General features: G+C 39.9%; 1 protein-coding gene across 1 annotated transcript in view; it reads right to left on the reverse strand.

Annotated features, from left to right (window-relative positions):
* Positions 1-22,876, reverse strand: part of LMO1 (LIM domain only 1) — a 239,377-nt gene extending 216,501 nt beyond the window's left edge. The window contains exon 1 of the mRNA XM_053946251.1: positions 22,815-22,876. The gene's annotated coding sequence lies outside the window, so the exon portion shown is untranslated. The remainder of the gene's footprint in view (positions 1-22,814) is intronic.
* Positions 22,877-24,199: the final 1,323 nt, after the last annotated feature.

Genomic DNA, 24,199 nt, shown 5'->3' on the forward strand with positions numbered 1-24,199 from the left:
CATAAGGATTATCAAAGTCCAGCTCCTGGCCCAGCACAGGACACCCCAAGAGTCCCACCATGTGCCTGAGTGCACCCTCCAAACACTCTTGAGCTCTGTCAGGCTGGTGCTGTGACCACTGCCCTGAGGAGCTGTTCCAGTGCTCAAACACCCTCTGGGGGAAGAACCTTTTCCTGATATCCAACCTAAACCTCCCATGACACAACTTCAGGCCATTCCCAGAGGAGAATGCCAGGAGTGCCTGCCCCTCTGTTTCCCCTCACAAGGAAGCTGTAGATAGCACAAAGATCTCCCCTCTACTTCCTCTCTCTAGAAGAGTCAGAGCTGATCTTAACTTTCCACTTCCCACTTTCTGTCCCACACAATTTTGAAGATTAAGGCTTTTTCCCAAGGACAAGAAGTTAAAAATTCATCCTCGCATCCCCTCTTTTCTGAGACTTGCTTTGTTTCCCTCATCTGCACCTTATCTTTGTTTCCCTCTAATGGGTTCCTTTATTTTCCTACCTCATCACGCTTGTCACCCTTTCTTCCTTTACTGTTTCTCTCATTTTTATGTAACCAACACAGCCCAACCCAAAATAGGAGCCCCAGTGTGCTGAGTGCTTTACCAACACTTCAAAAAAGCCCTGTCTGTTGTGAAGAGTACTTGGCTTTTTCCTTGGTTATCCTTACCCTTTATACCCTATGCTGCAACACATCGTTACAGCTATCTGCCACTTCCCATCCATTGGGGTTAAAACCTCTACAGCAAGAACACTTTTCAGTTTCAGCAGGTATTAAAACCAAGTGCCTTGTCATAGGCAATGTCCTTTCTGCAAGAAAACTAAAATTCCCAACAATGACAACACAGTGACCTGAGGTTTCTCTATTTTGCCTTGTCCTTGTCTAGCACACCCCAAATGAAATTCACTGTTCATTACATTTTTATGCTTAATTGATGTCTTCAGATGAGACAATGACCACTGGAAATGACAGCTTTTGGCTGGAAAAAGTCATATTATTTTCTGATAACACAGCATATAATGTGTGTCATTCAAAGGATGAACAATTTCTTCCATTCAGAGTTTTCATCTGCTTGCTTGTGGTACCAAGCATATGCATTACCCGATTAAATAACTCATGGCCCCATAAATCGTTAACCATGTGTACAGTACATAATTCAGCCATCTGCAAACTGTGTTACAATGCACTATTTCAAAGCTTTTCTCAAGTTAAAGAAAAACCCAAACACTCAAACAACAAACCCACAAACAACAACAAAAAAAAGCCCTGCAAAGCTTTGTTCACCAAACACTGTGCTGGTGACCTTTCTCTCTAGTTTCCCTTGCATGTTTGTTCAGTTAACTGCTCAAAACATTTGAATGCTACGTTCAACCCCTGCAAAGTCAAACCGATGCATGACAATCCATCAAAATCAGCCAGATAAGAGAAAGCACATTCCAATTCCAGAATTATTGTTGTCTGATTCTAAATGACAGGGTATGAAACAAAAAGAGCACAGAGCCTGATTTGCCACAGCAAAACTAAGCCCAAAGAACAATAAGAAAAGAAATCCTTTCAATGAGATCTTACAGAAACGATATAAAATTGCAGAGGATGGGAATGCATGCAACAAGACAATTGCAGTGTCACACATACAAACTTTGATCAAATAAAAAGGTTGCTAAATGTGTGTATAACTGAAGACTCACTAAAACAGAAATTATGAAGCTATTTTCTGACATTTAAAGCAAAGATGTGTTCATGCCATTAGGTCTAGATGCAAACTCTTTCCCCAGGGTTCATCTCAAATCTAAGGATTAAATATGGCATGATTAAATGTTTCAATTATCTTAATTCAAAACATTTATTAATAATTGAAATATATAACTCAGACGAAACAAAAATCAAATTACAAGACAGCTTGCTTTATGTAAAAAGCTTTGTTACCATTCTTAACCAGCAAAGGAATTCATAAAAGAAGCAACCTAAAACAGGTACTGGCAAATTAAAAAGCAGAAACCCATCCCCAAGTCCTTTGAAATTAGTGAAATAGAAGTATTGCCATTTAGGAATATCTCTGTCACTGCATTTTGCTAGCTCAGGCAGGTAGACACAATGGCAACACACCCATGTCTCTCTCTACCTTCCTCCCTCCAACAAGGAGCAGACTGGCTCTTTGCTGAGCCATCCTGTGGAGGGGCCAGTGCCAGCCCAGCCAAGTGTTCTGCAGCTCTCACCAGGCCTCCCCTGAAGTGTTTGCCTCCTAAAGTCACAAGGCTCCCAATCTTATCCATGTCTCCTGGTGATAGTGCAGAAGGAAAGATCCCCTCACTGACACAGGAAAACACGTTCCCAGAGCCATCAACACGTGTCAACGGAAAGGTTTAAAAGCCTTGGCAGAGAGTTTGAACCATATTCTGTCTTTAACAAGGTGTGAGTCAGTGGTGAGTAACGCAGTAAGAAATGTCCCAGCTGCTGGTTTCTAAACACCTGGGATCCTTTCAAACAATCCCCTATCCTGGACATGAGTCTTTCTTCCTCAGAAAAATCCAGGATACTACAGCCTGTGGGCAATCGTGATCAAGAATTTAACTCAGCAGGACTGGGCACAATATCTTTGACAAGCACAGAGTAAAGGAAGTAGTTTATCAAAGTGTGACCCTTGGAGTGCCTAGACTCAGTAGGGTTGGGATCAACTTTGAGACGGGATGTTTTTGGGAAGTCAGGCAAAGCAATTCTCTTGTGAAGCAAGGACAAGGTAGCATTCACACACAAAAAAAAAAATTTGAAAAAGCAGTAGGATATGGGTGAAAATGTTCTCTTAAAAAAGAAGCAAGCATGGTGAGAAATGGTGATTTCAGCAGTCGTGTCTTGATGGGTGAATGTTTCAAGATTAAAAGACACTGAAAGGTACTTCTGAACAATCTTGCCACAATCCTCATGAGGACTTGACACATACACAAATGTTCTGCAGTTTAAGTTATGTTGGAAATAGTACAACACAAGGACATGTTCTCTGACTTTTTATGATTTAAGCTGGAAAAGGAGTTGCAGGAGATGCACTATTTTCCAAACCATTTCCCTGTAACTTTAGGGGAAAAAAAAAAATTGGTTCCATCTACCCTCAGTGATCAAAACACTAACCTAGCTGCTCACTTGTCACTTCAGACATGTCAGCTCCCTGCCACCTGGACATATTCCTTCCTACTTGGCTTTTCCATTACCCCTACAAGAAAGTTCAAGCAGCTCTTCTTCAGCATCATGGAAATTTTCAACACTTCTCCTGTTTGTCTGACCTCTGCCTTACAGTACTACCTGTAGCATTTCTCTCTGCCAACACCAGCAGTGTTGAAGTCCCTCTATTTGTCTCATCCTCTCTCTCTCCTTCTCCACACTCTCTTCAAGATCTTGTCCTGCCACAAGAAGGACTGTAAGGAATTATCCATTTGTTGCTGGATAGACATGCTGGGGAATGTGGAATGGTAAAACTCCTATGTAGGCACAGATATGCAACAGCCAAAAATATGCTAAAGGAACTCACATTGGCTTCAGCATCAGCAGCAGCTTTTGAGGTGAAAGCACTGACTAAGTGCACCTGAAACAGAATGCAGCTTTTGTGAAACACAAGCAAATAATAATATAATTAACAAAATCGCTCAGAATATGGAAGTGCAGCTCCATGAGGGCCTGTTTTAATGTCTAGACCCCAATGTATCCAGCTCCGTAGCAAATTTCCTACAGGCAGTGCTCTCTTGCCTGCTGAGCTAGACATCATCTCCCTGCTGAAAAGGTTTAAAGCAGCATTCCTCCTGGCAGTGGGATTAGCTAATGCCCAAGGCAGGGCTGGCACCCTCAGAGCTTTTGTCCAGTATTGAAATGCTACTGTGTTTCTACCCACAGGAAGATCTGTCCTGTGCAAAAACTTTAACACATTTTGACTACAGAAGTCAGCATCTGAATCCAGAGCATATTCTGTAAAGGGAAATAAAGGGGAATTGACAAGAAATGCCCAATTCTCACATTTGTTCCTGAGGCTAAACAATAAATTTTGTTTTCAAAAATATCTACTCTCTCTTTACTTCAGAGTTATAGCACTTATCCGAAGTAATAAAGGAAAATACACCACGATAAAAAGTCTGCAAGCTGCTCCTACACACAGATCTTATTCCACTTCCCATTTTTCAGGCTTTTTACTTTTCTAAAATTATATAAACGAAACACTCTATTTTAAAACTAAATTATAAACCAGCCAAGCAACATTCTATATATAGACACATAGATTTAAATTGTCGAGGGAAATTATCACAGTACCTGGGCATGTTTTACATAATGCACCTCTGGTGGAAATCACCACAGAAACTGCTCCCTGCCCCTCCCAGCTACTGAAGCAGCTATAGAAGGAGCATGAAAAGGGTAGCCAGGATACCGATTGCCAAGTAAAATTCCTGTGCCTGCCGTCAGTGCAAGCCTGGAACAAAGAGGTGCATTTAACGCTGCTTCCTCAACTTTGCCAGCTTCAGGCTCAGACAGATTTCTGGCAGAGCCAGGAGCCTGTCGCTGAGAATGACCTGCCCCCTGGTTCCCACGAGCTCCTCCCTTGGGACAGATGCAGGGGACATGAAAACCCAGTCATTAATGGGGAACAACAGCTGGGCTCTTTGCACCGAACAACAAACTTGGTGGAAAACCCTACAGGATTAAAGAGTGACACCACAAATTGGGTTCCACATAATGCAATCAGCTTCTGCAGAGCAGCTTCCAAGACCTGTGCAATTTGGTAAAGGAGGATGACCTTTCTGTAGGAATTTTTTTACCCTGTCCTGTGCAGCTCTAACAGACATGCAGCGCTGGTTTACATTTTTTAGGAAGATTTTGAAACCTTATATAAAAGCTATCACTGTTTTTCTCAACTGTCGGTGACTTTGCCAGGGAAAATGTGTTTCATTTTATGCAGTCAATACAAAAAAAGAAAATGCTGTTGGAAAACAAATGTTGCCTGGTCTCAGAAAGGATAAGGTAGAGCTGACCCTTAAAGTGGGTGGCCCACAGATTTGGTGAATTACCTGCTGGAACTTTGGTGGGTCAAACCCAGTATTTTATATTTGCAGCTTCAGCTTACCAGTGTCAAACTTTCAACATTAATTAAAAACCAGAAAACACATGCTTTCCATATCTTCTTATCAACTCAATACCCTGTTTCAATGTACTTCCAGCTCTGAATCTGCACATCCTGCTCCCCATGGATAACTTTCTGTGCACCAGTTACAATGAAATACAGGAAAATCCAGTTTTATTCTGATTTCTCAGCAATATTTGAATTCCTGAAATTTCAGATACAGATTGATATAAAATTATTGCAAGGCAAAAAGAAAACCCCAGACTGAAAAAAAACAATGCTTGATCCATAGAAGTCACATATCCTGTAGCAGATGGACACTGTGAGGCAGAGTACACTGTACACACCTTGTGTGGAGCTATTTCATATTTGCATGCACTTAAAAAAAATAAAAGGATGATGCAATCCTAAATGACACTGAATGTGTGTGGTTCAAATATTAGTCATACTGGTATTCCAGAATTTGGAACCAATAAATGTTCCACTGCCATTAAAACACCAAATATTCTGGTGAGAATATATTGTCCAATGAGAAATGATTTTAAAGATCCATAAGGAAAAAATGATTGTATATTTTATTTTTTAAATAAACATGCAAAATGTTTAGATATAACACCGTTAGTTCTAATTTCTGAATAAAATTGCCAAATGTCACCTTGGGACTTCAATACCAATGATTACAATGTGTCCAATTTCTGATAACATATTTTGCAGTCAGGGTTTTTTTTTTTTTTTTCCTTTTAAACAAAAAAGAATCTGAATGGAGACAGAAAAAAAAGTCACTATAGTATTCTGTAAACTTCTTGAAATAGAAACGTCTCTTCTGTAAACCTAACCAGAACTGACATGTAATACAACAGATTTATACAGGAGGATATTCCTACCTGGCACTTTGACTCTACTTACAGAGGAACAAAAATTAGAGTAAAATCTTCTAATCCACAGGATGACATGAGTAATATGTGATGCAACTAAAATTTTACTAGGGGGTAAGTAATGATGCTGTGGCTTGTCTGTGCTCATCTCAACAGGGGAGGGTGCCCCATCATGGTTGTGAAGTGTTTGTGGTGTGCTGTGGCTGCAGATGGAACATTGTCTGTCCTGATGTGGCTGCAACAGCACCACCAGCCTCCAGTCCCTGATGTGACTCTCTTACCATAGCTGTGACACTGCCATGGTGTCACACGCAGTGTCCTGCCTTGTTTTGACATTTGTGGTTACATGCACAGTGTGAAGGCAGAGTTCCAGAGTTTAAGGGATCCTGGTGAATTCTAGAGGCTTGGTAACCCTGTAAAACTACCCCTTTTATTGTGTACATATTTTACAAAGCACTTTCAAGGGTGTTGTAGGAAATTAATATGGCTAAAAGGGCTGGGTTTTGTCACCCAGATTTTTGCAGGTATTTAAATATGCAAAAATGCTTGTAAATGTGGTTGTTGTTTAAAATACAAAAAAAAAAAAAAAAAAAAAAAAAACAAAAAAAGAAAAAACAAACCAAAACAAACAAAAAAAACCACCCTCAAAACCCTGCAAACTGTGGATGGTAAAACACATTTACCCTCCAGGTTAGGTGTGTTCTCTTAGAACGCAGGGTATCACAGTCACAGTTCAGGGGACTAATATTACAAAAGGAGGGTAGATCACCTGAAAATTATGATATATATTAAAACACAGTATTTTAAAAATATTATAAATTTGAATTTAGTCCAGTTCTAGCATTTTGAGGGGAGGGATGAAGCTGAGCAAAACTTTAAGCAGTTAATAATATAAGAGTCTTCATGCTTCTGCATAACTATGTCATCTCTAGATGTTAAAATTTATTCTTGTGGTTTCTTCTGCAGGATTTTCAAGTTCCATAAGGTTTTCCATTTTTTGCTGGCAAAATCCCATGAAACTAGAGGTCAAAAGTGACTTTACTGAATATAAACATTTGTGAGATTAATCTTCAGGAAGCAATTATTCACTTTCACAAAAAATGGAAGACAGAAAAGACACAAGTTTTGCCAACGAAAAATTTCCAACTGGCATAGCAGAAAACATGACAAGAGATAAGTTAAACTACCTGGTTTGTGTATGTAGATAAATAAGAATTGCACAAATTTATCTTGTAGGAGATGTGATTCTCAATTGTAGTGTAGTACAAGAAACATCCTGGTTATTGTCAACTTAAGAAGCTTCAGTACATTGCATATAAACACTCTGAGGTCACATTTATAGTTAATGTAAACATGCACACGTAAAACCACAATACACTGAACTCTATGCATACATAAAACATGAAATAAAATAAATCATGTCAATGTACAAAGCCTGAAATCTGTTCCTTGAACTTCATGCATATTCCATAAAATACAGATTACATCCAGTTTTTTTAAAAAATTATATTGTACTTTAGACCTTAAAAAGCAATGCAGAGAAAGCATTGGCAAGCTTAGATCTCCTTCAGCCTGCTGGACTCCTCCCAAGGCAGGTCTGAAGGATACCCTCATCATGAAATGCCAAAGCTGAGCTCACTGCCATCAGTCCAGCTCTCAGCTCTTTGCATGTGCTTCATCCCAGACAGCCCCTAACCAAACTCTGTCATGCTCTCCTTCAATACTGAAATAATATGTTATTTTCAAAAAAATCCTTCATGCCTGCTATAAATGAGATTCTAAAAAAACAAAAACAAACAAACAAAACAACCCCCAAAAACCAAAACAAACAAACAAAAAACCCACTACAACACATCTCATTTCACAAGAATTAACTGTGAGAACTATTCTGCCATAATTTCGTAGTGAAATACCTGTTCAAACCCCTTCATTCAGAAGTAGGGAGCTGTGAAAACACTGCCTCACTATACACAAAACCTCTGCTTAGAGCTGTACATGACAATCGTGTTTGGAAAGCAGTATCCTGGGCAGCAGCAGGAGCCAGTCTGCTAGCAGAATTGGCAAGTTAAGGAATATGCAGAATTTGTCAAGTGTAGCACATGCACCCCAAGAAGCACATAGAAAATTTCTTATTTACTGCAATGAGAGACAATATTTCTGGGGTGTTAGAGAGCTGTCTTTGTGGAGACCCACTGCCAATTCTTCACTGCATTTTTCTGGAAATGTCTGCTTGTAAAAACCCAAAATGAAATGTCCAGCAGCACCAGCACAGCAGGCTGGTGATGAGAGCATTCCACTTGCAGGTGTGTATCCCAGAGGTGAGGACCCTGCTCCAAACCACCCAGAGGGACAGGTTTGGGAAACCTCCCCTACAGGAGAGGCTTCCTCCTCCAAGGAAAACTCCCAGGCTGGCAGGTTTTTGGCTGGACAAGCACAGTTATCTTTGCTATCCAGACAAGGAGCTAATGCTGGGAGAGTCTGGCTTTGCCACAACACAGACAGGGAAAAGAGCTCAGTCCCTGAAAACTGCGGGCTTGGAAAAGGCTTCCCCCAGAAGCCATACAACTAAACGAAAAACTGCAGCTCCCTATACAGAAGGGAAAGGCAAGCTTGCCTCACCCTTTCTTTTGATATTATTATCCCACATCAAAGAAAATATTTTGGCATAACCAGTTTACATATTTACAATTCTGAAATAAAACATCTGCTCAGCACACTATTCAAACTCTACTGGGGACAAATTCTACTTTCACGGATACCCACACAACTGTGGGGAACTTAGTGATTAGAAATGTTAGAAAAATTGGACACACTTCTCAGGATTATTTTTCTGAGCTGTTTCTCTTCTGTTTTCTTACTCCCTCAGATGCTTTCCTCTCTGTCCCCTCCCCTTAAACTGTGTCCCAATTTAAAAATCCATTTCCTGCATTTATCAAGACAGTTTTTCCTTTTGATGAAAGGTATCACCTGGCTTTGCTTAGAGATTTATTGGTCTGTATGAAAGCCTGGTCATTCACCTTTCTTTCCAGGCTTGTCTGGGTTTTGGATGCACCATACAGAAGTTTGTTGGATTTCCAATAAGTGAATCTGCTGCACTCACAGTTCTGTGCTTATGACTGTATAATGGTACTTTTCCTTACCTGGGATAACTACTAAATGTGTTTCATTTTTTATCAAACTTGGGCTTTTTTAATAAGAGATATAAAACATTGATATTCCTATTACATCCCACAAGGGAAAAGAAACACCATTTGCTGTAATCAGGGGAAATGTTTTATTGCCTAAGACATGCATTTATCTCCCTCACAAACAGAAGTCATAAAAAGAACATACAACTGGTTAAATGTTACTTGATGTACCTTAGGTCCCAACTGGTTTGCTTTAGGTCCTGCAGTGTCTTGTGGAATTAAATCCAGGCATGAACACAGGTTAATGCTTTTTCTTTCCTTTTAGCAGAACTCTGTCAGTCTGGCCCACACCCCAAGAGCTTTCACTTCAGACTAACCTGCAAGCAGCACTGTGGGTCTCTCCTTTACTTCTCCTTCCCAACGCTCCACCGATTCACCGCTGACTAATTAATTATAAAACTCTGTTCTTAAAGCTCTTCTATAAATCTCTGTCCTTGTTGCCATCCTGCAGATCTATTCAGTGATCACACTCTTACTTAAATCACGTAAGAAAGACTGGTCTGTCCCTTTTATCTGAAAGGCTGTTAAGGAGGCCCAAATTCTAAAGCTTTTTGTAATGAACTGTTCTTTCTTGAAGACAGTTTACCATCAAGCATCCTTCCAGGTCTCATGAAGGGCTACACTGCACAAACTGAGATGACAGTTGTCAGAAGGGAAAGCCAGTCCTTTCCTGAATAGAAAGAAGAATAGTTGTCTTTCGCTTCTGTCCTTTCTCCATTGTACTTTCAAGGCACAACTGGAGCTCCTACAGCAACAGGTATTTTTCTTTGCTAAGATTCATTGTTGGAAGCTCACTGGTATTCCGAGTTCCTAATTCTAAACCCACTTCTCTCTTTTATAAGCCTGCACGTTATTTGTATCTAAAGGACATTCTTTGTAAAGGCAGCAGTTTTCAGAAACTTGATTCTACTTTCTTCCAGGGCCTTCTATCTTCCTCTCCTCCTCCTCCTCCTCTCTGCCACAATGGTCTCTTAAAGAAATGTCTTATGTGTGCTGCTATTCAAAAATAAAATCAGGCATTTGATCTTTTCTGTCCAGACTTCCTTCTCATTCTCCATTTTCCTGGATTCTGTCGCATGTTGCACTGTTAGCTTAACAGCCACTGTTTAACAGCATATATGGAAAATACCAGAACAAATAAATGCATCCAACACTGATTCATTTTTTTTTATTTGACATAGAATAATAAGCAACTCAGGAAAGAGAATAATTTCAAGTTTTTCAAGTCTAGCTTTCTTGGAATTCCATATTGAAAAATATGGACTGCAATCTGAATTACAAAATCTGCTAAAAAGCTCTGAATCTAAAATAAAAAAAAAAAAAAAAAAAAAAAAAAAAAAAAAGGCTCTTATACAGCAGCCATTTTGTATCAGTCAGAAACTGTAGGGTTCCCAGTCTCAGATTTTAATTTTGTACCCTGTACCACAGACTGGTTTTTTATATATATTATCTTAGGTATTCATGCTTCTCCCTTTGAAGGTAAGGGGTCATGCCCTCCTTAGCTAAAATCAGGCTGTCCAGAGTTTTCCATGCTCAATTCTATGACTCAAACTTTACTGCAGCTCACCTATTATCCAGGCTTGAACAACATCAGCCCTAGCTCATCAAGGGTTGTTCCAGTCAGTGTGATAGATGGAAACACAAAATAATTTTTGTCTTGGTCACAAAACTCAAGGAAGCAAGTTTGCATTGTTTGGAATATATGGTGTAATAAATCAATGTTTCCTTAGTTGATCAAAAAAGAGATATGTATATCACTATTTTTTAAAAGATCTCCCAAAGATAGGGTGCTTTTATTTTTGGGGTTGGGAGAATTTTTTGAAAGGAGAATTTTGCTGAAATTTTGGAGTGTCTCAGCTTCTGCTCAGATGCAGCTAAGTGTTCTGGATTTCCAATTGCAAATCCATTCCATAGATTTATGAGCTCTCTAATGCACTTTCATCATTACTATATCCTTAGGCCTGTGACATTTTGGATGAGTGGGAATGCCAATTCCACAAAAATTCAGACAAAAAATAACAGTTGACATTTTCAGTCATATGTGATCAGGTTTAACTATGACTTAAGGTTGAAATTTAGCAAATCACCACACTTTATTACTTTCTCCATTTTTTGATGTGAGGCTATTTATGGTGTGATGGTATTTGGTTTTGGGTTTATATATATTTTTTTTTTCAATTGTAGATCTGCATTTAAAGTTTAACTGAAGCATATCAAGAGGAATCTTTGGGTAGCTGGACCTAAGGGCATCCAAATCAGCTCCATCATGGCTACAAAAAGCTTGTGCACAGTTTTTGGATCACATTTCTACTTCTTCTTTCAGAGAGAAGTCATGACAGAGACCATAATGTGGTAAAGAGACAGGTTAGGCAGTATAACGAAACTTTGTAAAAAGATTTATTTTTTTTCTTTTCATTTTTAAGTATTACTCATTTCTCTCTGACTGTACAAGACATTGGCCTGGACAGAGCTACTGAGCAATGGCCTCTGAAAAGATTTTACAAACCTAATCTCTATTCATCTGTTACCATTTCACCATGGTTTCTGTTATGGGGCAGCACTGGCAACATCTAAGCCACCTGCTAGAGTTCAGCAGCATTTAAGATGTCATTTGAACAACACTAAAATGTATTTGCACAAGCATACCAAGAGTTTAAGGCAAGTGGAAAAGTCACCAAGTTATTTCCTACCTCTGCCTTTGAAAATTCTGTTTCTGTGAAGGACACTTAGAAAAAAAATAGCTACAACTTCTATCCCCTGCCCTCCCAATTAGGAGCATGAGCAAAATTCCATGCTGTACAGCATGCTGTCTGTGCTTCCTGTGCACCAGATCCATTAGTTGTTTGCTGGGGGAAGTGAAATCAGAAATATTTTATTATGATTTCCAAATTACTGTGTAACAAATGCTCCAATAATCCTTATGGCTAAAAAAAAAAAAAAAAAAAGAAAAAAAAAAAAAAAGTCTGTTTTGCCCAACAAGCAACTGACAGCTTTCTAATGCAGCTCCATTAAAGCTCTTTCCCAAGTGTGAGAGGCACTTTTTAACTAGCTCCTCAGGGCATTGTTAGAGATCATTGCTTACAGCCACTGCGCCATAGCAGTGCTTCCCACCTCCTCCTGATCACTCAGACACAAGAGGTGACTTTAAGCACAACAAAAAGTCTCAACCAGCCAAGAGAGCAGCTGTGAGAATGTCTCTTTGTGTACAACAGCAGCCCAGAATGAAATCACAGCCTTCTGGAGAAAGACAGCGCTCGGGGTGTTAGATGGAAATAAAGAACAGCTTCTGTGGGTGTCTTTTCGTAGGTTAGTAAATTGCAGGTGTTTGGGGAGTAATTTTAAAGATAATAGCTTCTTATTTTATGCTTTAAGCATACAGTAGTTTACAAAATGAGTAAACTTGAAGTAAATCTCAAAGCCACCTTCTCTATAGGAGCCGATCCATTTTATCTAAATATGAAGAATTAGGAATTAGACAGGCAACCGAATGCATATTTTTTAAGCAGAGATTGCTAAAAATACTTGATTATATATTTATTTAAGAATATAATTGTAATTAATTTTACAGCTCTTACAAGTCAGAATTTGCAGAGATCAGATTCAGAAGGTATTAATTTACCTTCTACAGTCAAAGGCACACAAACAGTTCTTGTTGAATAAATCCTTGATAGCTATCAAAAACTGCATCTAAAGTTCAGATGCTTATTTGCTACAAATCAACTCGACACTCTCAGATCTTATTGCCCAGCTGTACTGAGAGAGTGTTAATAAAGCAAACATGAAACCTCAGTCAGTGTCAGACTGTCTTCAGGACAGATGGGGGACATACAGCTTTCCAGACCCAGGTAAAACATGAAATTAATTAACCAAAATCATTCCAAAGCCACCAGTGCATCATTTCAGAAATAGAGTGAGGGGGTAAGTCACCCTATTCCTCTTGAACAGTGCCTGGAGTTTCCTGTCCTGTGTGTCCCCTCCTGCTGGGGAGGGGACCAGCTGAGAAACTCTGGGCAGCCTCTCAGCAAGTGCTATTTGACTTCTAAGTCTGAATGCCACTTTCTACCACAGTGACATGAGGGGTTAATGCTGTTGATCCTGGTTCTGTCTACTGCATTTGGGTTTTTTGCGTTCATGGCTTTAATTCCTCAAAGTCACCAGAAGTGATCTAAGGCAAAATTACAAAGATGAATATGAACTCTTCCTCAACACTCATAAGAATACAGGACAAGAGAAGATATTGCAGATATCAACCAGAGCTAGAGGAGCATGTGGTGAGCAGAAAAGTAAAATATCAGGCACTTCTGGAGAACAAGACTGATAAGGTTACAATGTGATTGAGTTCTCCACAATGGAGATAGATGACCATTTACTTTCTTCATTTATCTACTCACATCTGCACTTTACATTTCAAGAAGCTGAAACTCTTGCATCATTCCATTTATCTAAGGGACTAAAGGCAGCACACAATCCACATGGAAAAAAAAATAAACATGGCCCTGGGATATATGTTGAGCAGTTTTTCAGTAAATCTTATTTATTTCCTCCGAGTCCTCAATATCTAAAGCTTTTATGTATTCATTATCGGCAACATGTCGAGTAATGTGATAACTTGACAAGGTTCTATTGAAGCAGCTTAGTGGGACATACAGTACTTATGCTGCCTGATAAGAAAACATTAAGAAAGGTCATATCCTCTGTTGTATTCCCTATCTCTCTGGGCAGCAGCAGTTTGAGTTTTTCTGAAAACTAAAGTTTGGAAATATTCCTGGTAAAAGTAAGTGAAAAACGATCTGGCTGCATTAGCACAATGACTATCAGCTGCTATTAATATTCATGTTACTTTCCAAAAGTGGATATTAAAATAAAACACCTCACAAAAAAATTAACCCTATTGACTGGGCATGACTGTGACACGAGAAGCTGGTCATCTCAGCATAGCTGTTAGACCTGGGATATCATGGCAATATCCCACTGACTGGCCCCTGGAACAGCAGCACAGATCCCATCCCACCTTGCCTGCTCACTGCTCCCCCATATCCACTGCTATGTGGGAAGCCAAATCAGATTTAGAACACGACAGAGCAGAACATGCACCGTGGCTGTGTCTGACTGGCACTTATACAAGTAGCAAGGAGTATCTCTATTTGGAAAGCCTTGTGATGTTGGAGACCTGCAGAGCTGGTTCTGTGCCACTGGTGGGCAGAACAAGGACAGGAAGGAGGCAAAGGGTGTGGTCAGGTTTCCCTGAGATCCAGAGCACATCCACTGCCCGACCAGACAGTGCTTGGGGCCACCTCAGGACACAGCAGATGAGCTCAAGCCCCTGATATGCCTGACAACTGGACGTTCACAAAAGGATATTGTGGAGCTGTATTTGCCAGACATTCTCCTGAGCTGCAGTTTCTGTGACTCCAAGGCAAGCTTGGCCAAACAAAGAAATTCCTGCTATTCAGGTAAAAGAACACAAAATGACAGCCCAGCAACCTCTGTGATAACAACACCACCAGTAACAAATAAGCTGTTTCAGAGCTATTACTCTATTTTGGGCACACACTGTCTATATGATATACTACCTGGTATTATTTGGGATATGGGGACACATTCAGTTTGATGTGTAATGACACATATGTGTTTTATCACAAAATCTTTATATGTAGGCCCACTACAAATATTAAAAGTAATTTTGAAAGGCATTTTCTCTAAGCAGTAATTTATAGTGGTTAAAAGTCTTCTTTATTTTCCAACATGTCTTACTGGTTATTTCATATTCTGGTCATTTTTGTCATTACTTTCCTCTGTCACTTATTTCACTTGGTGCATGCAGCCCAATTTCAAGCAGGTTTTACATACAGAAAAATACAAACATCATTATTGGACTTCATTAGCTACAAAGTTACTGAATTTTAGTAAAAACATTGGTTGTAAACCTGGATCACAGCTGGATGTCACAAGCAAAATAGTGAAATGTGTAATGAGGTGGAAGGGGAAAAAACCAATACTATTAGACCAATTAAAGAATCATCATTTACAGAAATACTTGCTCAGACTTCAGTCTTGTGAAAAAATAATAATTCTAAATCCTGGTAAATACTGCAGCTCAGTTTGTCAAGGGTCAAACACACTTGTTTTTTTCCCTTCACTCAGAATACTGTTGGGATCAGAATCAGCAGATTACAGAGTTGCTGTCAGCTGTTCTGCCTGAGGGAGGGCTTTCCTCATGATGAGATGAGGGGCTGCACTTGAAAACATGAGGCAAGTGGAGATATGAACATCTGTAACAATCATTTCTCTAGTTCTGACTGAAAGTCAGCCTGACCATCAGCTCTTGGTGCACTTTTTTTAAGTCTCACTTGATGACAGAAGCCTAATTATTCTTCCTATTGACAACTCCTATGAGTAAAACTAAAGTTAACTCCAGGATGCAATCAGCAAATAGCAGCAGATCCAAGATGGAGAGTGAAACACTGCCCTTAATTTGTGATGTCAAGCCCTTTATGGCCTCACCTATGAGCCAGTTAATCATAGTTATCATCTTGGGTAGCACAGTAGCTTCTGCTTGCAATCAAAGCTGCTCTCACACCAAGCTACAGCTCCACATGAGCTGTAGCTGAAGACAGAGTGCCTCTGTGCACAGCAGGGGTGGGGGAGCAGGTAGCAGAATTGTCCCGTATTTTATTGGCAAATAATGATTTTATCAGATCAGAGGACAAATTTTAGCTCAAGGTGAAGTTGACATCATGCTACTTTTGAAGATGAAAGGAAATTGATCTGATTTTGACTTTGTCCCTGGTCCTCTTAACAGCATCTCACCACGATGCCTGGGACTATAAGAATATGTAGATTCTCACTGGGCATAAATCTTGTGCTAGGGCTACTATTGATATTCAGACTTAAACTCTCTGGCTTTTCAATAACTTCATCTGTGGTCCTGTTGTGATAGTTATCTACTGCCTTTTTTTTAAGAGATTAGTAACAATTAAAAGCCCCATAACAAGGGTCTTACAAGAATAGACACAGTTCTTATTCAATTAATAATCTGTCTCTGTTCTAATGTCCACACTGGGGAAAAAAAAAAAAAAAAAGGCAAACTTTTCTATTGCTAACATAATTTCATCATTTGCTGAATCTTTACATGGAATACAAGAGAGATCTTTTTCCTAACAAAAAAAAAAAAAAGGAGGGGTCAGAGACCGGTGCCCAAATTTATAGTGGCAAAATGTTAATCTGTGATCAAAACTGTTAATAAACCATATCAAAGACAGTTTTAATCACATGAGGATTTCTAATTAAATTAAATTTTCACAGGTAGTGTCTTTGACCTGTTTGTTCAAATTTAAGACCAGTGACTGAAATCTCACTGTAGGGATTCCAGGATTGGGAAGCTTTGGGATTCCCCTCTGGCCACCTCTGATTCTAATTGGATTCCTCATGCAAAAACATCAGAGGGAGATCTCCAGGTACTTGTCCTGAGCACTACCCAGTTTGGATACACTTTGAGGTACAGTAGGGCACTGAAAGCCAGACTGGAAAGGAGATTCTGTGAAGGGGAAGGTAAATTACTGTAACCTTAAGTGTGCTGCATATAGTAATTTCTTGAAGCAGAAATATGTACTTGGCTCCATTTCACAAAAGGTTATCAGAAAACCCAATATTTCCTTATCCTATAAGTTTGCCCTCACACCCCATGCCTCAATGTTTTAAACATACAGCAGGCTTCAGCTATGTAGAAGAATCTTTTTAAATTTGCACAGCTCAGAAAAAAAGATACATTCACACAAATAGATTCAATTTCACTTCAAGAAATTTACAGTGTAAATACCGGCAAGATCCTCAAGATTTTTATTGTTTTAAACAACTAAATCTAAATTTGAGAGTCTCAAATTTAACAGAGTTCTTGATCAGAGTCCTCAGCAGGTGTAAACCAGCCTTGCTTCACCAATCTCAGCAAATGCACTGAAACTTGGCTTTAGGGACAGAAACCCTAAAGCAGAGTGAGCCATCAACTGAGGAGTTACAGCTCCTTCTCTGGAGAGTGACTGTCATAATATGTTTGTACAGCAGCCAGCGTGCCCAGCCGGTGACCTTGGCTAGGATCCCTATCCCATTAGAAATAAAAATTATCTTAGGAGACGCTGGAAATAATTCTGCTTCAGGTTAGGCATAATTTTACCTCCTAGAAATGAGTTCAGATATGCAATTCTTGAACAGAGGAGCAGGGAGAAGCCAGGCACGAGAGTCAGGCAAGCACTGCAAAACCTGCTGTAGGCAAAACCTGAGCTCCAGCAGGAGAATCAGAAGAGAGAGGAGAGTGCCTACACACAAAATTCCACTTGTAAAGCAAACCTCACTCAGTCATTCTCGGTGATAAGCTCAGAGAGAGGGAGTGCAAGCAGGGGGCCTTGAATGTGCATTCCTGTGTGTATCTGAGGTTTTGTAGGGTGTACCTCAAGGAATACAAAACATGAAGTTTTCTGAGCATGTGAATTAAGAACCTCAGGGAGCAGAAGAAATATTGATTAGACACAGTATGCTGCTTAGTACAGAAAAGTACAGGAGATAATCACCAAGGGTGATTTCAAACCTTTCCAACCTGAGATGCCAGGGTAGGACCTGCAGCACCTATTGACAACACTTGCCAGGCTCAGACAATTGTCTGATTCATTTCAAAATAGCTTTACAATATATGTGACAAGAGTAGAAAAAGTAGAACACCTTCATCTTGACCAAGTGCAAGACAGGTCCTGCAAGATCCTTTTTGATAGCTTCAAGTTGATCCTCAGTTTATAAAAACACTAGAAGACCTACAAGGTTTTCTCTTTGTTTTGAAATGAGCAAGGGATGTCTGGCTTCTAGTAAGGAGGATAGCTTTCCTTTATTATTTTTTTTTCTAGAGCAAGAACTAAATTACAAATAAAAATCTTGAATAGAATTTTAAAGAACTAGTGCAGCTGAAATTTTTCTTATATTATTAATTGTTTTGTTCTTTCCCTCCAGAAACTGATGAGAAGATTTCCGATGACTAACCTCAAGTTTGACAGATTTTTAATAGCATGTGACTGTCAAGCCATTTCACATTTTTTTATTCCAATGTAAGTTTCTTGGACAGGAAAAGAAGAATGATGGTGTGATGGAAACCTGAAGAAAGAGAGTACATGTTGATGACAGGCTGAACAGAGGCAATAAAGCAAATACTCAATTTTTATATTTAAACTATTTTTCAACAGTATCAAACCAATATTTTTTAGTTTCTTTCATTTTTGCATTATTCGGGAATAAGTAGACAGAAAAACCGGTTAGGAATTGTATATATAGAAAACTTCACTTTAAAATGGTTCATAAGAAGTCACAAACATGTGAAAACAGAAGTTTGGCAAGGTAGCCTAGAAAGCCTCAACAACTGTGATCATTTACCAGAAAAGCTGACGTAACAGACTTAGTTCCATGCAGTCCATATAAACCCCACAAAAATCTGGATCTCTTTGAAAGAATAATCATCATAAATGTGAACATTTAACAAAAATGTTCTTCCTTGTCTCAGTGGTTACTGTAGAAGTCAGTGTAAAATTAAGGCTTCTAAACTAATTTTAAGAGCTTCAGGGAAAGAAAACAAGCAGACAAGCCAGCAACACAGCCATATGGCTCTCTGAGATCCACACCAATAGGAAATCAGAGTCAATTTTCAAGCAGAATCCTACAGGGATTTCTAACAATTACTAAACAATCACTGAGTGCCCAACCTACTCTTAAAATTTGAATTAGATATGCCAAAAACTGAGAGAATTCCAGACATCCATATCTCCTCCCTTATGAATCAATAGAGCCTTCATGAATCCAACCCTGTGAGATGGCAAGGATCTGAGCATTCAACATTATTACTGTACTGTAGTTCATTTAATGCTGCAACTATAGTTCATTTAATGCTGTGCTGGCTTCTCTTGCATTTTCCTCATATAAAAGTTAAGTATCCACTACAAAAATGAATCATCTAAACTCCAGGTAAAAGCTATCACAGTATGAAAGTAGAGATCATGCTGTGAAAATGATATCAAATGTTATATAAAAAGAGCTATCCTATTGAAAGTGTTTGTGGTTTGTAGTTTACCTCCTGTTAGCAGCTCTCTCTGTATTGATTTCAAAAACCTGTTCAGAAAGCTAAATTCAGAATTTTTATAAAAGTATTTGAAGAGTGCAGCCTGTTAACATCTTTTTATAAGTGAAGAAGCAATATATATTAAGCACATGTACATCCAAATTAAATTATAAGAACATTAGGGTTGCAAAGCAAAGCAGTCAAAACTTTCAGGAGCCATAATTAAGATCCTCTAGAGTACCTTAATTCAGCCCCCACCCTACACATGTCCATGATGACAGTGTCTGACTGCACAGCTCTTCCCCAGATGACCTCAAACCATCCATACCAAACCTACACTCTGAATTTGTCCTCATCAGTAAAAGAAGACTCCCTGCATATCCCATCTTCAGTCAGAGACCAGGAGAAAAAGAGAGAAATAAGGCACGGAACTAAAGTAATGAATGGCCACTGGGTTGACTCTGCAGTTCTGCCCTAGCAGATTACAGCTGGTCTCCAGCACTGAAGGCAAGCTCACCTTCCCACAGCATTCATCATTTGTGGTCTCTTCCCTTTGTGTGTCCTGAGAAAGAGGTCCATGTCCCAGGAGACTCTGTGCCCATCAGCTGCATTCTGCAGTCAGGGGCAGCCTGGTTTGAACACATAGCATGACCCACACCATGGAGAGCCAGGAAAACATCAGCCCTGCCACACCACACTCAGCCACCCTGCATCCCCTTTTGCACACGTGGGAGCAGAGAGCCTTACAACACATCTGCGAGCGAGTGTGTTTCGAAAATAAACGTTATTGTTTTCAAAACAGACAGCAATGGAAAAGCCACGAGGAAATCAGGGATTCTGTGTTGGTCTTGAGCAGTCTGCAGTAAGGCAGGCCTGGGACTACCCGTGCAACAGAGAGAATAAAACAACTTAAAGATGCATTCATTCAGCAATCACCTTTTACTTAGTGCACAGAACAATGCAGGGGTCCATGGGAAAAGCAGTGTGTGACCATGTAATTAGAGACAGTATCAAAATGTATACACACAAGGGGGCCCAATTAAGGCTTCATGGACAGCATTACTCTTTTTCCTTTTCCTTTTTTTTATAGTGCTTGGTTTTATTGCAACATTCATGGATTTGTACCCTTTTATCTATAATTTCATAGGTTGCTTAAAAAAAAATACAGAAAGGGAGAGAAAAGAAAGCCTGAAAAAATCTATTGTATGGAATGGCAGTGATACTGAAATACAGGGCTGGAACTTCATGGTCCACAGCAGAGGCTTTGGCCACATGAGTGGAAGGAGCAACGGTAGAGTCTGCACGTGGAGCAGGCTGAAGAGAGGCTGGGCTGGGATGCATGCAGCTTTCCTAGGAAATTCTGCAGCACAGGGCACCATGCACCTTGGCTCTGCCTCTCGGGTCTATCTTTGGTGGCCTTCTGCTGCTTTCTACTGCAAAGACTTTTCTCTCATCTTCTTCCCCCCAATTCCAGTCCTTGACTTGTGCCAATATTCTTGCAAATGCAACCCCTAAATTCCTCCAGTCCGAGTTTCCCATTCTAACCTTTCTGTTTAGTGCTGTATTCTATGGCTTGTTCAGATTCACCCTGGGAGTATATATTCCTCTTCTTTTGCCTATTTGTTAGCCCCAGCCTCTCTCCTACACATTACCTTCAGGTTTCCAATCCTACCTCTTTGCTTTCTGCCTCCTATCCCAAGCTATATCCACACTCCTCCAATTTTTCTGCCATCTCTTATGCCAGTGGCAGCATCCCTGCTTCTACCTGAGTTCTTTCTTGCTCCCTTTAAGGTTCCATCCTAGCCAAATCATTTCACAGCTCCTCAGCTCAGGAGGTTTCCTCCACCTTGGTCTGAGCAGCTGTAAAAAGAGAACCTCAAAAGCCCAGGAGCATCTCCTCACTTTCAGCCTTGATGGTTTGCACTGTACTTGGAACCAGGAGCAGAATTCTGCACCTCAGCATCCCCAGCACCAAGTGCTGCACTGCTCTGGGTCAGCATATGCTTGAACTTCCAGTGCTTGATGCCACAATAGCCTAAAATTTTAGGAAAAGTGATCCTTGACAAGATTTTGCTCAATATCTGCAATGTTGTGCTTGGCATGTGCTGTGCAGACAGTAATTTCAGGGAATTCAGATACCAAATCTCTACCGATCAAGTGGAAAAACAGGTTTTTCAGTGTTTTCCCTAATGGATTTTCACTGGAACAGCAAAAGATAATGATCCAAGAACACTTTTAGATTGAGGCTCAAGAAGAGTATGATGGAGGTGATCAAACATGTATAAGAACACAAAAAATTTACTTTGCTTTTTTTTCTGAAAATAATAGGATTTTTTTTTTTCATTTCAAACAGACAGAAGTGGGCTGAGGCAGGCATCCAAAATAGAAAAATTCAGCACAAACAGTGCTGAAATAAGTGGCTCTAAGTAATGTTTTAAAATAGGTCACTCATGACATTAACTGTTATGCTATTAGCTTCTTTTATGGTATGCATAAAGTGGGAGAGAAGAGTTTGTACATGCATTTATAGACTTACAGAAGAAAAAAGTGAAGCACCCAAGCAAGAACTTGTATTTGACATGATTTAGTCCTGGTCTGAGACCCATATGGTTCATCACATCCATCCAATACGCTGCTCAATTCTCAGTATACCAACTCAAAGGAAGCTGAAGTACCACCTTTGGTTTTCATTGTGAAAAACATTATTTGACTTCTAAGCAGTAAAGGCACTGGATGTTGATACTTCAAATAAATATGCATGAACTGTAATTAGTGAACTAAAAAGCAGGTTTCTTCTCTAGATACAATGTGGTCTTTACCAAATAAGTAGGGAAAAAATCATGCAGCTAAATACTGGAAAATTTGTATATACCAAATGCATGCCCCAGAAACAGGCACCTCTTTGCTCCCAAGGTCTACCTACAAGAGCTGGATGTGTCTTTTCCCAGTGTATCAATCCTTTCTGCTTCTCCCCTACCCAGCAAGGTCCCACAGCTACCCAGGGAAGCTATCTCCTGTGAGCCCTCTGCTTCTTTGAGACTATGTGATCCAGACAGCAGCTCCATGGTTACACAATTGAAACTGGGAATCACTACTTCTCCTTAACTCGCTGCTTCAGCAGGCCACAACAGAGACAAGTGCTTAATTACAAAGGAGAAAGTTATCAATTTTCAATGCAGTAACTGACAGAGCTGACATAATGCCCAAATAATGCATATATTACATAGCCAGTATTCAGAACATTACCTGGATTAGACAAAGTCATATGCAGAAATGTCTAGAGCACTGACACGGTATAGACATAAATGCCAAATGCACACCTACAACAATTACTCCATTCTCCAAAAGAACCAATTTTTAAAGACAGCTATTATGAGTTTGCCTTGCTTGGAGAAAACAGATATTACTTGAAAGTCCAGTATTTGTTTATATTCACAGTTATGCACTGACAATCACTTCTCTGCTCCTTCCACCCCAAAATATCTCTGCTACTTCAGCTATTTTTACATTTAGCTTTTGGGTAGTACTTCAAGCTTTAACATAAAGGACAGCTGGCATCTCACCTTCCTGAAGCCAGGTTTCTCTGCTCCTCTGAAGAATTTGTCCCCCAAAGTATTCTTCAAGCACGCCTAATATCTCCTGAAAATCACATTTGCTAATAGAGTACACAGGGAGGTAAATTCATCCCCAAAAGCCAGAAATCAAATGAACAAGGATTCAAAGTGCAGAAAGCCTGCAGAGGAATCAGTCACTGATTCCAAGCAGAAAGAGTGTCATCCATGAAGGTGGAAGACTGCGTGCTGAGCTGCTGTGATTCAGTGCTCCATACAACCCACAAATTTCCAAAGGAAATCACAGCTACACAAGAACTCGACAGAGAAACATTCACAGACATAAGGCTGATAACTCAGCTGAGAATCAGCAGGTGTTCTTCCCCACTCTGCATTTAGTGCACTTGTCAGTCTCTGACATTCCTGCAGCAATCCTGGCTTATGTGCCTGAAGGATCCAGCAGGATGGAGGGAAGGAGGATGAGCACCACAACACCAGGTAACAGGTGCTGAGGGAAACACTGTGTTATCCCAGTAGCCACTAAGTGGAGCTACTAAGTAAGTATGGTAAAGGAAACTTTTGGGTTGATTCTTAAAGAACCTTTAATGCTAGCAGAAATGCTGTTTAAATTCCCACTAAAAAAGAGGAAAAGGGGAAGTATCAAAGGAATAGCTCTGGTTGTCCATTTCTATGCTGGAATACCCTTAGTGTCTTGATCTACTTGATAAATGGTTGAATGATTTTTCTCTTATAAGGAGTCATTTTATTTCACTTGTTTCCCAATCCTATGTTCAGTAATTGTGTTGTGTTGTGCCCCTACAATGTCCCTACAAGTCCATGGCCAGGACTATCCCTGTCACAAGACCTTGACTACAGCTGAACCTCTGGAGGAGAAGTCTCTGTAAAGCAGTTGGGATTGTTGGCTGGAATGTCACGAGATGAAATGTTAACTCAAACTGTGGAGTCACTGCTTAGCCACTGATGTGCTGAAAATGTCACAATGCTTTCTGATCAGAAGTAGGAACTGCTACATCCAGGGGATAGAGTGAGTTTTTCCCTGGTTGCCACTGTGAAATAATTGAACGGAGCTTCTGAGGAATCCCTTTTGTTCATCTAATCCATTTTGTTTCAAGATAATAAAAGGAGAGCCAGTATCAATATACTACACACAGTGATATCACACAGACTTCTCTCTGTCACTCCCAATGCCTAAAGCACTGTCATCCAAGCCCAGAGTCAAGGAGAGAGCTCTACCATGGCTAAACCTCAGTCTTGGTAATGCCAGGGTAAAACAACCTAAATCCAGGTGCTGTGAGAGTGAGCTCTCAGTTTCTCTAGCAGCAGCATGGAGATGCCTTCACCTTGCTCCCCACACAGCCAGGGGACTGCAATTACCC

Source organism: Vidua chalybeata, chromosome 6 (genome assembly GCF_026979565.1).
Source record: "Vidua chalybeata isolate OUT-0048 chromosome 6, bVidCha1 merged haplotype, whole genome shotgun sequence".
NCBI lineage: Eukaryota > Metazoa > Chordata > Aves > Passeriformes > Viduidae > Vidua > Vidua chalybeata.